Here is a 15,848-nt window from a genome sequence, read left to right as displayed (position 1 = left end):
TTTTTTCTTATCATTTAGCAATGGGCAAAAGAAAGTGTGTGTTTAACGTTAGCTGGCAACTGGAATACAAACCTTTGCAACGGTATTATGACAGTCACAATGTACATGTTTATTGCACTCCAAGCCCTGAAGTATATTTGGTGCATATAAAAAAGGGGTGATGTTGAAGACCACATGAAAGCAGATAAACATAGGAGTTCTCTTAATGCTACTGCTTCACCAAAAATAAGAGCAATTTTTATGGATGTGTCAACGGACTGATAGACCATGTTGCAATATTTTTAAAATGGTTGAGTTTGCAATGCCTTTGCCTGGGACATAAAATCCAGCTGAAGTTTTTCCAATCATGGGGAGCATTTGGTCTGCAGAAAGGGGTAGACTTTCTGTATTTACTCCTAAACTATTGCAACTAATATAGAAAATTCTTTTTGTGAATTTTATGATGCATTTAAAACAGGCAAATAATTTCTGAAAAATAGTGATGTCTAGAGAAAAATGCAACTGAGTAAATAAAGTTTATGCTTTAGTAAACTGTTAAGACTTTTCAGTAATTGCAAAAATATGTCACAAAGGAATGAAAGACGTTAGTTGCCAGTGGCCATTGATTAAAATCAATTGGGAAAGTTGAAAATTTGTGCCAGACGGGGATTCAAACTGGGATTTGCTGCTTACCAGGCAGATGCTCTGACCACTAAGCCATCCAGACACAGTTGTCATCGCAACTGCATGGACTACCCTAGCATACCTCCAGTCAGACCCAACTTCTCAATTTATCCACACACCACTAATGTAGTGCTCCTTGCCCATTATCCTCCTTGCCTGTGGCATATCACTGATTCTTGTAAGAGTTCGAACCTGGTGTATATCTGCACTGAAGAGGTAATCGGCCATCCTTGACTTAATTGTGTATAAATGTCTCGGTTTGGAAAAACCAGGTGGTAACATGTTGTGGGTTGGACCTAAAAAAGTATGGTAAGCCTATATAAGTCTTTGTTCTTATGTAATATTTAATTATCATTTATCATTGTTATAAATATGAATCTAATTTCCATACAATAAGTTGGAAATATTTGTTTTGTACTTATACATAAAGGCAATGTATTTAAACTGTACAGACAGTGGATAATGGTTATCATTCTTTTATGTGGATCTGTAATATATGTTAAATGTTGTAGACAGCCCTTGCAGAATGTAAGTACTGTGTGTGATGCGAGGACATGAATTGGGAAGAGGTGACAAGACAGGCGAAGGGGAAACTGTTGGGTTGCTGTTGCAGGGACAGAGGGTTACTTGAGATTGGGGCCAGGACAATTGCAGAAGCAGAGGATGAGTTGTAAGGATAATTCCCATCTGTGTAAATCAAACAAGTTGGTGGTGGAAGAAAGGATCCAGATGGTTCATGTTGAGAAGTAGCCATTGAAATTGAGCATGTTTTGCCTGGTTGCATGTTGTGCCACCCACTGGTCAAGTTTATTCTTGACAACAGTTTGGTGGTGGCAATTCATCCTGGTAGACAACTGGTTGGTAGTCATACTAACATAAAAAGCTGTGCAGCGGCAGAGTTGGTATATGACAAGGCTGCTTTCACAGGTGCCCAAGCCTCTCCTGGGATGGGATAAGTCTAGGGGAGGTGGAAGGATCTTGGGTAGGATGTCCCTCATTTCATGGAAGGATGAGAGGTAATTAAAGTTCTGGCAAAGGACATGGATCAGTTGTTCCAGTCCAGGATGATACTGGGTGGTGAGGTGGACTCCTCAGTAGCTGATTGTTGGGGATGATGGAAGGATTATGAGGTTGTGAGTATATTGCACAGGAAATCTGTTTGTGGGCTTGGTTTGTCTGTGAAGCCTTCAGCATACTGGGAAGGGAGTTCACATCACTGCAGAAATGTCATCCATGGTTGGCTAGCCTGTATGGGAGAGATTTTTTGGTGTGGAAGGGATGTTAGCTGTTGAAATGCAGATACTGTTGATGGTTAGTGGGTTTAATGTGGACAGAGGTGTGGTTAGAGGCATCAGTGAACCTGAACCAGGCTAGGGATTGGCAGTATTGGGAGGTTGGGAAGGTTTTCTCTATATAACCCATAAACAGGTTGGCATAGGAGGCTGCCCTGAGAGTGCCCATGGTAAAGTAGAGTTGTTTATAATCCTTCCCTTCAAAATAAAAGTAGTTGTGGGTTAGGGACTAGCTGGTAAGGTGCATAAGGAATGAGATGGTGGATTTGGAGTCTGAGGGATATTGGGAGAGGTAGTTTTCGATAGTGGCAAGACTGTGGGCATGAGGGATGTTGGTGTATAGGGAGGGCGGCATCAACTGTGACAAGTGGGAATCCAGGAGGATGGTGGAAAGTCAGTGAAGGAAGTGGCAGTCTGTGTTTGGGGTAATTGGTTGGATGTGTTGGTCAACAAGAACAGAAATTCTTCCAGTGGGGGTGCAATAGTGATCTACAGTGGGGTGTCCAAGATTGTTGTAATTGTTGATTTTGGACAGCATATAAAAGGTGGGCATGTGGGATGCATTGGAGTGAAGACAGGGAAGAGATTTGGGAAGGGCCTATAGATTTCAGTATGGATTGGAGGTTATGTTGGAGTTCTGGGATGGGATCGCTATGGCACAGAGGAGTCAGACAGTTAGCAAAGGCCTTACATGAGGCAGTCATCATGACTTATCATGACAGTGGTGGAGCCTTTGCTGCATCAAGGATGATTATGTCTGGATCTTTTTTCATTTTGTGTATGGCTGCCTTTCTTCTGCTGAAAGGTTAGTGGTCTTAGAAAGGAAACTGGAGAAGGATGATGAGGCCAAGTTGTAGGTATGGAATTCCTGGAAGCTGACTAAGAGGTGGTCAGGTGGGAGGGGGGGGGGGGGGTCATGATTGAATGTTTGTATGAACTGTGAGAGGCAAGGTTCAATGTTGGGATCAGGTTGGATTTGATTGGAGGGATTGATGGCAAAGATGTGTTTCCATGTAGGGTTTGGGAGGAGGTGTTTGAGAAGTTCAACATGATTAAATCTGGGTGTAGGGCTGAAGGTTAGGCCTTTGGATAAAACTGAAACTGCTGTGGGACTGAGGTTTTGTGGGATGCTGGGAGGGAATTTTGGAGGATGTGGTAAATTGAAGAGCTCAGCTGAGCAGTGTCTGTGTGCTTGAGAGGTTGGTGGGGGATGCAGTGGGAGAACAATGATTGTTGATAGTTAGTGGTGCTCAAAGGTGGGAGGAAAGGAGGGAGTAGAGGTGGTTCTGGGCTATTTGTGTCATGGAGAGGTGTTTTTGCAGTACCAGGTTTGTGAGGGATAGGGAATGGTGGAATCTGAAAAGATGAAGATTGAAGATCATTGTGAAAAAGGAGGCATGGGATCCAGAGAAAGGATTTCTTTATGGTGGTGGTGGTGGTTAGTGTTTAACGTCTCGTCGACAACGAGGTCATTAGAGACGGAGCGCAAGCTCGGGTTAGGGAAGGATTGGGAAGGAAATCGGCCGTGCCCTTTCAAAGGAACCATCCCGGCATTTGCCTGAAACGATTTAGGGAAATCACGGAAAACCTAAATCAGGATGGCCGGAGACGGGATTGAACCGTCGTCCTCCCGAATGCGAGTCCAGTGTGCTAACCACTGCGCCACCTCGCTCGGTGGATTTCTTTATGGTTAGGCTATTAGAGGAGGGGGGGAGGAGGGTATTCCACAGTTCAGACAGCATTTAAGGAACAGTGTGTGGGACAGGGTTTTAGCTGGGGAAAGGAATACTTTTCTGAACTGGTGCAGGAAGGTGGAGCAGGGGCCCTTTGGGTTAGAGATGATGATACAAAATGGGAAATTATGCAGGAAATGGACAAGCAAAAACATTAGGCAGTTATAGGGAGGATTGGATAATATAGTGTGAGTTCATGGAGTGAAACATACAGAAGAAATTGTGCTGGGAGCAATAATGTGGTTTTGTGACGTGATGATATTTAAGTTATCATCATGCATGTGAAAGAAGAAAGAAAGATGTAAAGTTCTGACAGGAGGAAAGTGTGAGGAGGGATGGGTGGATTTGGAGCAACCACCCTGCTCTTGGTTCCTTCCTAAGAAAACTAATATCTCAGCAGAAGAAAAGACAGCCATACACAACCTGAAAACAGATCCAGACATAATCATCTCCCCTGTAGACAAATACTCCACCACTGTTATGATGAGTCATGGTGACTACTTGAAGGAAGGCCTCTGCCAACTGTCTGATACCTCCACCAACAAGTTCTGCCATAGTACTCCCACCTCGGAAGTTGAACAAACCTCCAGTTCCTACTGAAATGCATAGGTCCTTCTCAGAACTTCTCACCTGAGTCCATCTCTCTCTTGAGTCCAGAAAGTTGTCCTGTTCGGCTGCAAGGTGGTGAAGAAATGCACGGGAAGCTTCAACTCATTGCCACATGTGGTCCTCAGTCACCCACACACCCACCTCCTATGTGCAGCTTTCGCAAAGATGGTTGCTGCCACTGGTGTGATTGTTGCTTGGTCTCAGGTGTAAAGTGGTATGCCCAGGTTTTGTCACCCATGACAATTGAGTCCAGAAATTTGTCCTGTTCGGCTGCAAGGCAGTGAAGAAATGCACAGGAAGCTTCAACTCGTTGCCACATCTGGTCCTCAGTCCCTACACACCCACCACCTATGTGCCCCCCAAAATCCACAAACCCAACTATCCTGGATGCTCCTACTGCAAGAATTTCTGCTCTTGTTGACCATTACCTCAAAAAAATTGCCTGAAACCTAGTCTCCAACATCAAAGATACTAACCACTTCCTTCACTGACTTTCCACCATCCTTCTGGGTCCGTTCTCATCACATTATATACCAACATTCCTCACACCCAAGGCCTTGCTGCTATCAATCACTACCTTTTGTAAAACAAAAAGAAAACTGTATCTGTCACTCCGAAACATTTCCAATGTTGATGCTATAGCACATTATAAGAAATACTGCAAAATATTAAAGACTGTAATACGGATGTCAAAGCAAATATATTACAAGGAAAAGATAGTCATATCAGATAACAAAATAAAGACAATATGGGATATAGTGAAGGAGGAGACCGGTAGAACCAGGCATGAAGAGGAACAAATAGCATTAAGAGTAAATGATACATTGGTGACAGATGTGTATAGTGTTGCAGAACTTTTTAACAAACATTTTATAACTGTTACTGACAAGATGGGGTTGTCAGGTTCGGTAGATGCTGCTATGGATTACCTTAGACCAGACATTTCAAGTAACTTCCTTAATATGAATTTGACCCTCACTACCCCAACAGAAATAATGTCCATCATAAAATCTTTAAAATCAAAAACATCTAGTGGGTATGATGAAATATCAACAAAGTTAATTAAAGAATGTGATTCTGAGCTAAGTAACATATTAAGCTATCTGTGTAACCAGTCGTTTATTAGTGGAATATTTCCTGAATGGCTGAAATATGCTGAAGTTAAGCCACTGTTTAAGAAGGGAGATAAAGAAATAGCATCAAATTTCCGTCCAATTTCACTGTTGCCAGCATTCTCAAAAATTTTCGAAAAAGTAATGTACAGTCGTCTTTATAACCATCTTATCTCAAATAACATACTGTCAAAGTCACAGTTTGGATTTCTAAAAGGTTCTGATATTGAGAAGGCTATCTACACTTGCAGTGAAAATGTGCTTAATTCATTAGACAAAAAATTGCAGGCAACTGGTATTTTTTGTGATCTGTCAAAGGCATTTGACTGTGTAAATCACAATATCCTTTTAAGTAAACTAGAATATTATAGTATAACAGGAAATGCTGCAAAATGGTTCAAATCTTATATCTCTGGTAGGAAACAAAGGGTGTTATTAGGAAAGAGACATGTATCAAGCCATCCGGCCTCATCCAACTGGGAACTAATTACATGTGGGGTCCCACAAGGTTCCATTTTGGGGCCCTTACTTTTTCTTGTGTATATCAATGACCTTTCATCAGTAACATTACCAGATGCCAAGTTTGTTTTGTTTGCCGATGACACAAACATTGCAATAAATAGCAAGTCAAATGTAGTCTTAGAAAGATCAGCCAATAAAATATTTGTGGACATTAATCACTGGTTCCTAGCCAATTCTTTGTCACTAAACTTTGAAAAAACACACTACATGCAGTTCAGAACTTGTAAGGGGTGTCCCAAGAGTATATGTCTAACATACGATGACAAGAAGATAGAAGAAGTGGACAGTGTTAAATTCTTGGGATTACAGCTTGATAATAAATTCAACTGGGAGGAGCACACCACAGAACTGCTGAAGCGTCTTAACAAATCTCTGTTTGCAATGCGAATTTTGTCAGACATAGGGGATATAAAAATGAAAAAGCTGGCATACTATGCTTACTTTCATTCCATAATGTCATATGGGATTATTTTTTGGGGTAATTCATCAAGCCAAGCTAAAGTTTTCCGGGCACAAAAACGTGCAGTGAGAGTTATATGTGGTGTGAACTCAAGAACATCCTGCAGAAGCCTGTTTAGGGAACTAGGGATACTAACTACTGCTTCCCAATATATTTATTCCTTAATGAAATTTGTCATTAAAAATATATCACTTTTTCAAACCAACAGCTCAATTCATGGAATCAATACTAGAAATAAGAATAATCTTCACAAGGATTTAAAGTCACTTAGTCTTGTACAAAAAGGTGTGCATTATTCAGGAACACACATTTTCAATAACTTGCCAGCAGCCATAAAAATCTTAACAACCAATGAAATTCAGTTTAAGAGAAGCCTAAAGGATTTATTGGTGGCCAACTCCTTCTACTCCATTGATGAATTTCTTAGTAAAACCAACTGATTTGTATATAAGTACAACATAACTTCTGCACTATTTCAGTGCAGTAATGTGTTCATTGAAAATTTGTGTGTGTGTGTGTGTGTGTGTGTGTGTGTGTGTGTGTGTGTGTGTGTTAGTATAATCTAACTTCTGCACCATTTCAGTGCAGTAATGTGTTCATTGTAAATAAGTATTACAGTAGTTGTATTACCTTATAAATAAATAAAAAACTTTTTTATTTTAAATTCAGTGCATTAGTATTTGTAAAATTACTCTTAGTGTTCATTAAAAAATGACGATCATTCCACTTGGGACCTGTGGAATGGTACATTAGCTTATTTGTTTTAATTGTAAATATTTGTCATGTATTGTTGTTTTTCTGACATGTTCCACATCCTGGAGGACCTCCTCACTACGGATCAATTGGATTGAAGTAAATCTAATCTAATCTAATCTAACCTCTCCCAATGCCCTTCATACTCCAAATCCACCACCTCATTCCTTACACAGCTATGAGGGTAATCCCAAAAGTAAGGTCTCCTATTTTTTTATAAGTACATAGACTTGCTTATTTCTACAATGGTTTACATCAGTTTACAGCTTGAACATTTAGCTATTTTTTGACATAATCACCATTTCTGTTGATGCATTTTTGTAGATGCTGTGGCAGTTTTTGTGGGCCCATGTCATACCTGCTCGCCGCCATGCTGTTCAGAAAGTAATGAACTACTTCTTTCACCTCGTCGTTGGAGCTGAATCGCTTTCCAACCAAATGTTCTTTCAACTTACAGAACAGGTGATAGTCACTGAGCACCAAGTCAAGACTATAGGGTGGATGGGTGATTATGTTCCACTGAAACTGTTTCAGGAGAGCAACGGTTTGCTGAGTGATGTGTGGGCGAGCGTTTTCATGGAGAATGTGTACGCCCTTGCTCAACATTCCTCTTGTCCGGTTCTGAATTGTCCGTTTGAGTTTTTTCAGAGTCTCACAGTACCTGTCAGCATTAATTGTGGTCCCTTTGGGTATAAAGTCGACCATCAATACCCCTTTCTGATCCCAAAAAAACGGTTGTCATGACTTTACCAGCAGACTGTGTTTGTTTGAATTTCTGCAGCTTTCGCAAAGAAGGTTGCTGCCACTGGTGTGATTGTTGCTTGGTCTCAGGTGTAAAGTGGTATGCCCAGGTTTCGTCACCCATGACAATTGAGTCCAGAAAGTTGTCCTGTTCGGCTGCAAGGCGGTGTAGAAATGCATGGGAAGCTTCAACTTGTTGCCACATGTGGTCCTCAGTCAGCATGTGTGGCACCCATCTTGCGCACACCTTCCGGTAGTTCAATGTTTCTGTTAAAATTCTGTGAGTGGTGTTTTGGGAAACCTCAGGAACCAACGTGCAGAGATCATCCAGGGTAATCCGCCGATCTTCACGCATGCTTTGCTCAACCTTCAACACTGTCTCCTAAGAAATTGATGGTCTCCCGCTCCATTGTTCATTGTGAATTTCGGTCCAACCAGCTGCAAACTCTCTACACCAAATACGAACATTTCTGACATCCTTGCATGACTCACCATACACTTCTGTCAGTTGGTGATGGATTTCAATCGGCGCAGTGCCCTTTGCATTCAAAAACGGAATAAATGCACGCAAGTCACACTTGGCAGTAACATCCAACAGGAGCTCCATTCTCAACGGCTGCCAAGCCAAGACTGAGCGCCTCAGCGCAGCGTGCTCATGTTTACACACAGAATGTCAAGCACTCTTCATAACAGTGTTATCAACTGCCACACAAACAGAGTTCTGTACTTATAAAAAAATAGGAGACCTTACTTTTGTTATTACCCTCATATATCCTGACCCATAACAAATCCACAGCACAGCCATGTGCACCCATTTGGCACCCTCCTATGCCAACCTGTTTATGGGTCATCTACAGGAACCTTCTTAGACTTCCAAAACTCACAACCCCTAAACTGATTGAGGTTCATTGATATCTTAATGATCTGGAAGTAGGGCCACGACACCCTGCTCACATTCCGACACAACGTCAACACATTTTCTCTCCTCTCCTTCACCTGAGCCTCCTCTACCCATTGCACTAACTTCTTGGACATTGGCCCTATGTGAATACCAGACTGGTACCAAAGTTATGCCTCAGTTACATGATTTTCAAACATTTAGAAAAACTTTTGCACACTTTCATATGACTAACAATTAGACCTAGACAGTTGGGTCACACATATTCCACCTGGGGGTACGAGGTGGTGACAAGGAGGGAAGCCAGCCACCCCTTAAACTAACTGTGGCAAATCTGTTAATAATCATGCTGACCCTGTGGTGATGCAGGACAAAGCATGAGAAAAAGAAGAAAAAAAGTGAATATGCTATCATAATTTCAACATAGGAGCAAATATGTATATGGCAAATATACCATTAACAGATCTTCTGTAAAGTAAATTATAATCCTCTTAGTATATCTTGGGATATAACTTGTTCATGTGTTACATGTTAATTCATTTAATGTAAAATGCTTCTGTTTTAGATACCTGAAAATGGCCTAAGGCTGCAGTTGTACAACTGTACATCAAAGATAGAAAATGTCATCTGAAGGCATCACAAAATCATTTTAAAATACATCACAAAAGCATTTTAAAATATCACTGCAGCTGTGAACCCTGTATCAATGTAGATGATAGTTTCTGATATCTCGGACATGAACAAAATCAAAAACAAATTACTTAAAAACAAAATTGTTACAGAATTTTTACCTATATTTCCTTTAAAGTCATTATTGCTGCGTTAACATACTTACACCAATGTTTTCAAAATTGCTGAAGCCATTCCACGAACCATTTATTAAGATCAAACTTAAGTAATATTTTTCATTACTTGCTTTTTATTTAACAGCAGCTGCAATTTATTTTCCTATTGCTACTTTCAAGCAGAACTCATTTTCATGTTGTACCCGTACAAAATAAAGTTGTCTAGGAAGCATTTATATTACCTAAAATTACCTCTTATTGTTTACTAATCAGTAAATGGATGTTGTGTATTGTATCAAATATACACCTGTTATTTGTGATATTATTTGGCTGCTTAGCTAAATATGTGATGTAATGTAAATTTTTCTAAAATATCTAGTATTTCCCCTTAAGTACTCTTCATATGAGTTGAAGATTTGTTCCTATATCAATCATTACATATGCTGTTTACCTTAAAATATTTACCAGATATGGAATAACTGTTTTAATTTTTATGGACACATCAAGTTCCAGTCAAATTTTGCACTGTCACCATATGAGGTCTGTCTAAAAAGTATCCGACCTTTGATTTGCCAGTGCAAAATAGAGACAATAGTGTGGCACCACTGTACACAGTAAAGAAAGAGATCTTTATGCACACACGTGAATTTTGTCCCCGCCTTCCAGCACATCAGACGCTGCCTGTCGGTCGCTTAGCGAGGTGCTACACAACGTGTTTGTTGGATTACCGATTCTCTCAAGATGACTGAACAAGTTGAGCAAAGATACTGCAGCAAATTTTGTCAAAAGCTTGGTGATTTTCAAAGCAAAACAAGATTCAGCAGGTGTTTGGAGAAGATTCAATGGGTGTACCGCAAATTAAGGAGTGGTTTAACCGATTCAAAAATGGCCACACATCAGCGGAGAGTGACCAGCATTCTGGCAGTCCCCAATCTGCTTGGAGTGCAGCAGCTGTTGTTGAGAGGGTGCAAAATCTGGTGATGACAGGTTGTTGTTTGACCATGCGGGAGGTTACCCAAGAGGCTGGAGTGAGTAAAGGTTCTGCACATGCACTTTTGCATGATGATTTGAACATGCACCAAGCGGCTGCAAAATTCGTGCCCAAGTTGTTGTCACCAGAACAAAAAGCCCTCTGTTTTGGTGTTGCACAGGACCTTCTGGCCACCACCAACACTGATCCTGGGTTTCTGAACACCGTGACAATTGGAGATGAGTCATGGGTGTACGGATATGAGCCAGAAACAAAAAGACAGTCGTTGCGATGGATGCGTCCAGAGCCTCCAAGGCCAAAGAAAGTGTAGCAGGTGCAAAGCAAAATGTAGGTGATGATGACTGTCTTCTGTGAAGTCTGTGGAATTGTGCATCACAAATGTGCACTGGAAGGACAAACAGTGACAAAGGAGTACTATCAAGATGTTCTCCGGCGACTCTGTGGCACAGTTCGGCACAAAAGACCAGACGTGTGGATGGTGAAAAACTGGCAACTGCATCACATCAATGCCCCTGCACATTCATCCCACTTGATCCAAAATTTCTTGGCCAAACATGGAATTACAGCCATTCGCAAACCTCCCTATTCTCCAGACATGGCTCCTTGTGACTTCTGGTTGTTTCCAAAATTGAAGATGCCACTGAAAGGATCCCGTTTTGAGGGTAGAGAAGAGATAATGTGGAATACGATGACGCAGCTGAACACCATTCCAAAAGAAGACTTCCAGAGGAGTTTCCAGCAGTGGAAGGATTGATGGGCTAAGTGTGTGTGCGAGCACAAGGGGCCTACTTTGAAGGGGATTAGGGTCCCAACCCCGTCAGGTATTCAAAATGTTTTTTCTGGCCAAAGGTCAGATACTTTTTAGACAGGCCTCATGTATTTGAGGCACTGAGTAATTGATAGATAAATTAACATGACTGAGAATGTTGCTGACTTTTGGACAAATCCTATTCAGGGCTAACAGAATACACATACACCTTTGCAACTACATTGTCCTGGGTGACTACATTGTTTCAACACTGCAGCTTGAGTGGGGGGGGGGGGGGGGAGGAGCTCTATCAGATGAAGTGGACATAGGGAAAAAGGAGGCAGGAAGTGGAAACGTTTGGGGAAGGATCATTGATAGCTGGAAGACAGAGCTAGCAGGCTGATGGGATAGAAATGTGGAACTGATGAGCTTGTTCTGGTTGCAGGTAGGGGAAGTGATATGTGGCCCTGTAATCCCCATGGCCTCAGTGTCCAGTTGCCTGTGCCCCACACCACCTCCACTCCTGCCTCACACCCCTTATCTTTGCTCATCCTGTAGTCACATTCTCCTCTCCACACTCTCCCTCTTTCTCTGTTCTATCTCCCCCTCCTAATCCACATCTCATGTCACTGTTCGTTGCACACAATCTCCACTTTCAGCCAGAAGAGCTAATTTGTACAACTTTCCCATCCAGTGTGCCTGCTGGTTCTCCCTTCCAGTCACCCTTCCCCAACCCTTCCTCTCATTCATGGCCTCTTCTTTCTCACTGTCCACTCGGCCTGACAGAACCCCTCACCTAGTCAAGGTGCAGTGCTAGCACAGTGTAGTCAGCTGGGACAATGTAGCTGTGCTGGTGTATGCGTATGTATCTAGGTAAGTATGTGTGTATGTGTATTTTATTAGTTCTGAAGAAGGATTTCTCTTGGAGCTAGCAATGTACTAAATCTAGCTTATGTGCCTATCAGCGACTCACCATCTTAACTGCATGGTGAGTTGTTACCTTCACTTCTTCCAATATTTATATTCCATCAAGGACTTTCCATTATTATATCTACATAAAACTTATTAAAATTATCACCAGTAATTTATATGTATTGTTGTGTCTTGTATATACAAACACACTCTAATTTCAGTTAGCATATACATGTTGATTTCTAATCTTGATCACAAAATATTCATTTTGCTGATTATAATAGTTGATTTTAAGTAATATGGATCCTTCCCAGTACTCTGCTCAAAACTGCTTGCTGCAAGATGAGTAAAATAAATTTGTAATACACAAAACATCATTATTCAAGGTGAAGAATTTTTTTTATATAAAGAATATTGTCCTGAGTGGTTGTGTTGGAGAAAATTCAATTGCTTCATGATGACTACTGCTATTCTTCTTAGAATTGGTGTCAGACTTCAAACCAAAAATATGCCAGCCTTGTTACTGTATGGATCACTAGAAAGAAGACGTTCTTTTATGAAGCAGTGCAGTATATGACAGTAAGCTAAAGGAAAATGATGAGCTTTAAAATTCAACTGCATTCATATGTGGTTGGTTTGGTATTTTTTTAAAATGTCAAAGAGAAAAAAGATATGATTTCAGTTATTGGTACAGGATTTAATGGAAGGTTCAGTTTTCTGTAACGACAAAAGCCAAAGAAATTCATAAAGTATCAGTCAAGAACAAACTAATGTTACAGACATAGGTACTACACTTCCACAGGGAAGAAACTTAAGAAACTTCTCCTGGTTGTTTTTAGCAATGCTTTTAACATTAAAGTTACCTTGTACTCTATCAATGATGAAAGACCATATAATGTAAATGTAATGTACATGGGCAGACAAAAAATCAAGTGGCTGCAGGGGAACACACACACACACAAAAGGATTTAACTTTCACAAGCTTTCAGATATAATGGCTCCTTCTTCTGATGAAAGAGTTGAAGGGGAAGGAAGAGGGGTGAAGGAAAAGCACTGGAGAGGCTCAGGGAAAGGGGTACATTTCAGAAAAGTGACCAAGTACCCCTGATCAGGGAAGACTTACCAGACGGGATGAGAAGGAAAGACTGATTGGTGGGGACTGCACCGGATGAGATATGAAATCACGAGAGCTTAAAGGTGAAAGACAGGATATTATGCAAGACAGAAATTACTACTAAAACATCATGCAAAAGTTAATAAGAGTGAAAAGCAAAGTGCATAGTATGTAACATGGGTGGGAAGGGGGATGGTGAAAAATAGACAGGTCGGAAAATGAAAAAATGTAGAAAACTAAAATGGAGTGAAGAAAGGAGGCATTACGATGAAGTAGTGCTGAAATGGAAGAAATTAACGTAAATTAAGTCAGATGGGTGACAAGAACCACAGACATGTAGTGCTTGTTTCCACGTGCAGAGTTCTGAGAAGCTGGTGTATGGTGGGAAAATCCAGATGGTGCATGTGGAGAAGCAGGCACTGAGGTCATGATTGTCATGTTGTAGAGCATGTTTTGCAACATGATGTTGTGTGTTACTAGTATACACCCTCTGTCTATGTCTGTTCATCCTGATAGATAACTGGGAGGTAGTCATGCCAATGTAAAAGGCTAAAAAGTGTTTACATAGCAGCTGGTATATGACATTTCATTTCACAGGTGGCTCTCCCTTTGATAGTATATGTTTTGCCAGTTACAGGACTGGAATAGGTGGTGGTTGTAGAGTATATAGGGCAAGTCTTGCAATGGGGACTGTCACAGGGGTAGGAGCATAGGGTACAGAGATGGGTCCAGAAAGAGCATAGGGTCTGGCAAGGATATCGCAAAGACTGGGGGGTGGGGAGGCGCAATGAAAAGCTATTCTAGGTGTGGTGGGCAAAATCTCAGACAGAATGGATCTCATTTCAGGGCATGATTTTAGGAAGTCATGGCCATGTTGAAGTAGCTGATTAATACATTCACGGCCAGGATACTACTTGGTAACAAGTGGTGTGCTCTGAAGTTGCTTCTTTTTAAAGGGATCATCAATCCCATTATTGAATGAGATGGTCCAAGAAATCTGCTTTTGAACTAGGCTGTTGGGGTAATTATGTACAGTGAAGGCTGTGTTGAGGGAGGTGGTCTATTAAAGACCAAAGTCTAGTATGAAGAACACAACATCTGGAGTGTTATATTTAAGCCAATGTTTATCTCTTGTTTTTATTGTATGTCTAAAATAAAACAGAAATGGCACAAAACTGTGATTGTGGTCATGTCAGAAATAATACACAGATAGACACTGATACAACAATTTCTTGTGCTTGTATATTTATGGTATTAATGTAGGAATTTGCCAAATGTTACACATGTACTTAGCAGTTAAGTACAGCACTACCCATTTTGTTAGACTTATTTTGGTACATAAATACCAAAATATTAATGTCACAGTCACTCACCTAAAGCAGATTGAAGAAAGGAGCACAGAAACATTCACACTAGCTTTCAAGCACTAGCCCATTTTCTAGCAGTAGTACACACTTTCTCACACATATGTGAATGTGTGTACTGTTGCTAGAAAAAGAGCCAGTGCTTGAAAGCTAGTGTGAGTGCTGTTTTCTGTGGTGTTTCTGTGCTCCACCCATTGATCTGTTATAGGTGAGTTGTTGCCTTTCCCTTATTTTTTGTACTTTGTCACCCAGGAATTTCCATTATTGCTAACATCATAATGATCTTCACAACTGTGCCCAGGTGAAAGTGGCTGATGGTCTTTGGCATCGCCTCACAGCATCTCATCGAATGTATCATGCTGCCCTGCAGGTGGATGAAGAAGACCCTGTAACAATTACAATCAGCAAGCCTATTCCAAGATTAAAGGGCAGTTTTTGGATTGGTAATGAACTTTACATACTAATATTTTTTCTAAGAATTAAAAAAAAATATAGACTGTATGTAAATGTTACGTGACTAGGGTCTCCCATCGGGTAGACCGTTCGCTGGGTGCACGTCTTTCGATTTGATGCCACTTTGGTGACTTGTGTGTTGATGGGGATGAAATGATGATGATTAAGACAACACAACACCCAGTCACTGAGTGGAGAAAATTTCCGACCCAGTCAGGAGCTGAACCCGGGCCCTTAGGATTGACATTCTGTTGCACTGACTAATCAGCAAGGTAGTGAGCTACTAGAGCCAGCATGTCCTACAATATTAACTATGGTAAATTAGTTAGTTATTTGTATGCTCTAAATACAAAAGGAAAAAAACTTCCAATATCCGCAATTGTGTAGAGCATTTATTTGGATTACTGGTTTCGGCAAACTATGTTGCCATCTTCGGATCTGCAAAGCATTGACCGAGTTGAAGCACAGTGTGGATATGAAAAGCACGTATGACATAAGTGCGTAACATTTTTTACAAAATATGGATGTCTAACATACCTAATAACGACACTTCAAAGACTCTCATCCACGTGCACAATATATTGTGTCTGTTCATATAAAAACATTTCAAGAACATGCAAGGCATAGTATATTGGCATGTCGTAGACATTACAGATGTTATGATCGACCATCAAGCAGTGGCACTGTAGTAAATACAA

General features: G+C 40.8%; 1 pseudogene; it reads left to right on the top strand.

Annotated features, from left to right (window-relative positions):
* LOC126235042 (agrin-like) overlaps positions 1-15,848 on the top strand; it is a 350,234-nt pseudogene that overhangs the window by 314,910 nt on the left and 19,476 nt on the right.

Source organism: Schistocerca nitens, chromosome 2 (assembly GCF_023898315.1).
Source record: "Schistocerca nitens isolate TAMUIC-IGC-003100 chromosome 2, iqSchNite1.1, whole genome shotgun sequence".
Classification (NCBI taxonomy): Eukaryota; Metazoa; Arthropoda; class Insecta; order Orthoptera; family Acrididae; genus Schistocerca; species Schistocerca nitens.
Note: the sequence above shows the minus strand (reverse complement) of the source record. Positions and strands in the feature narration are given on the sequence as shown.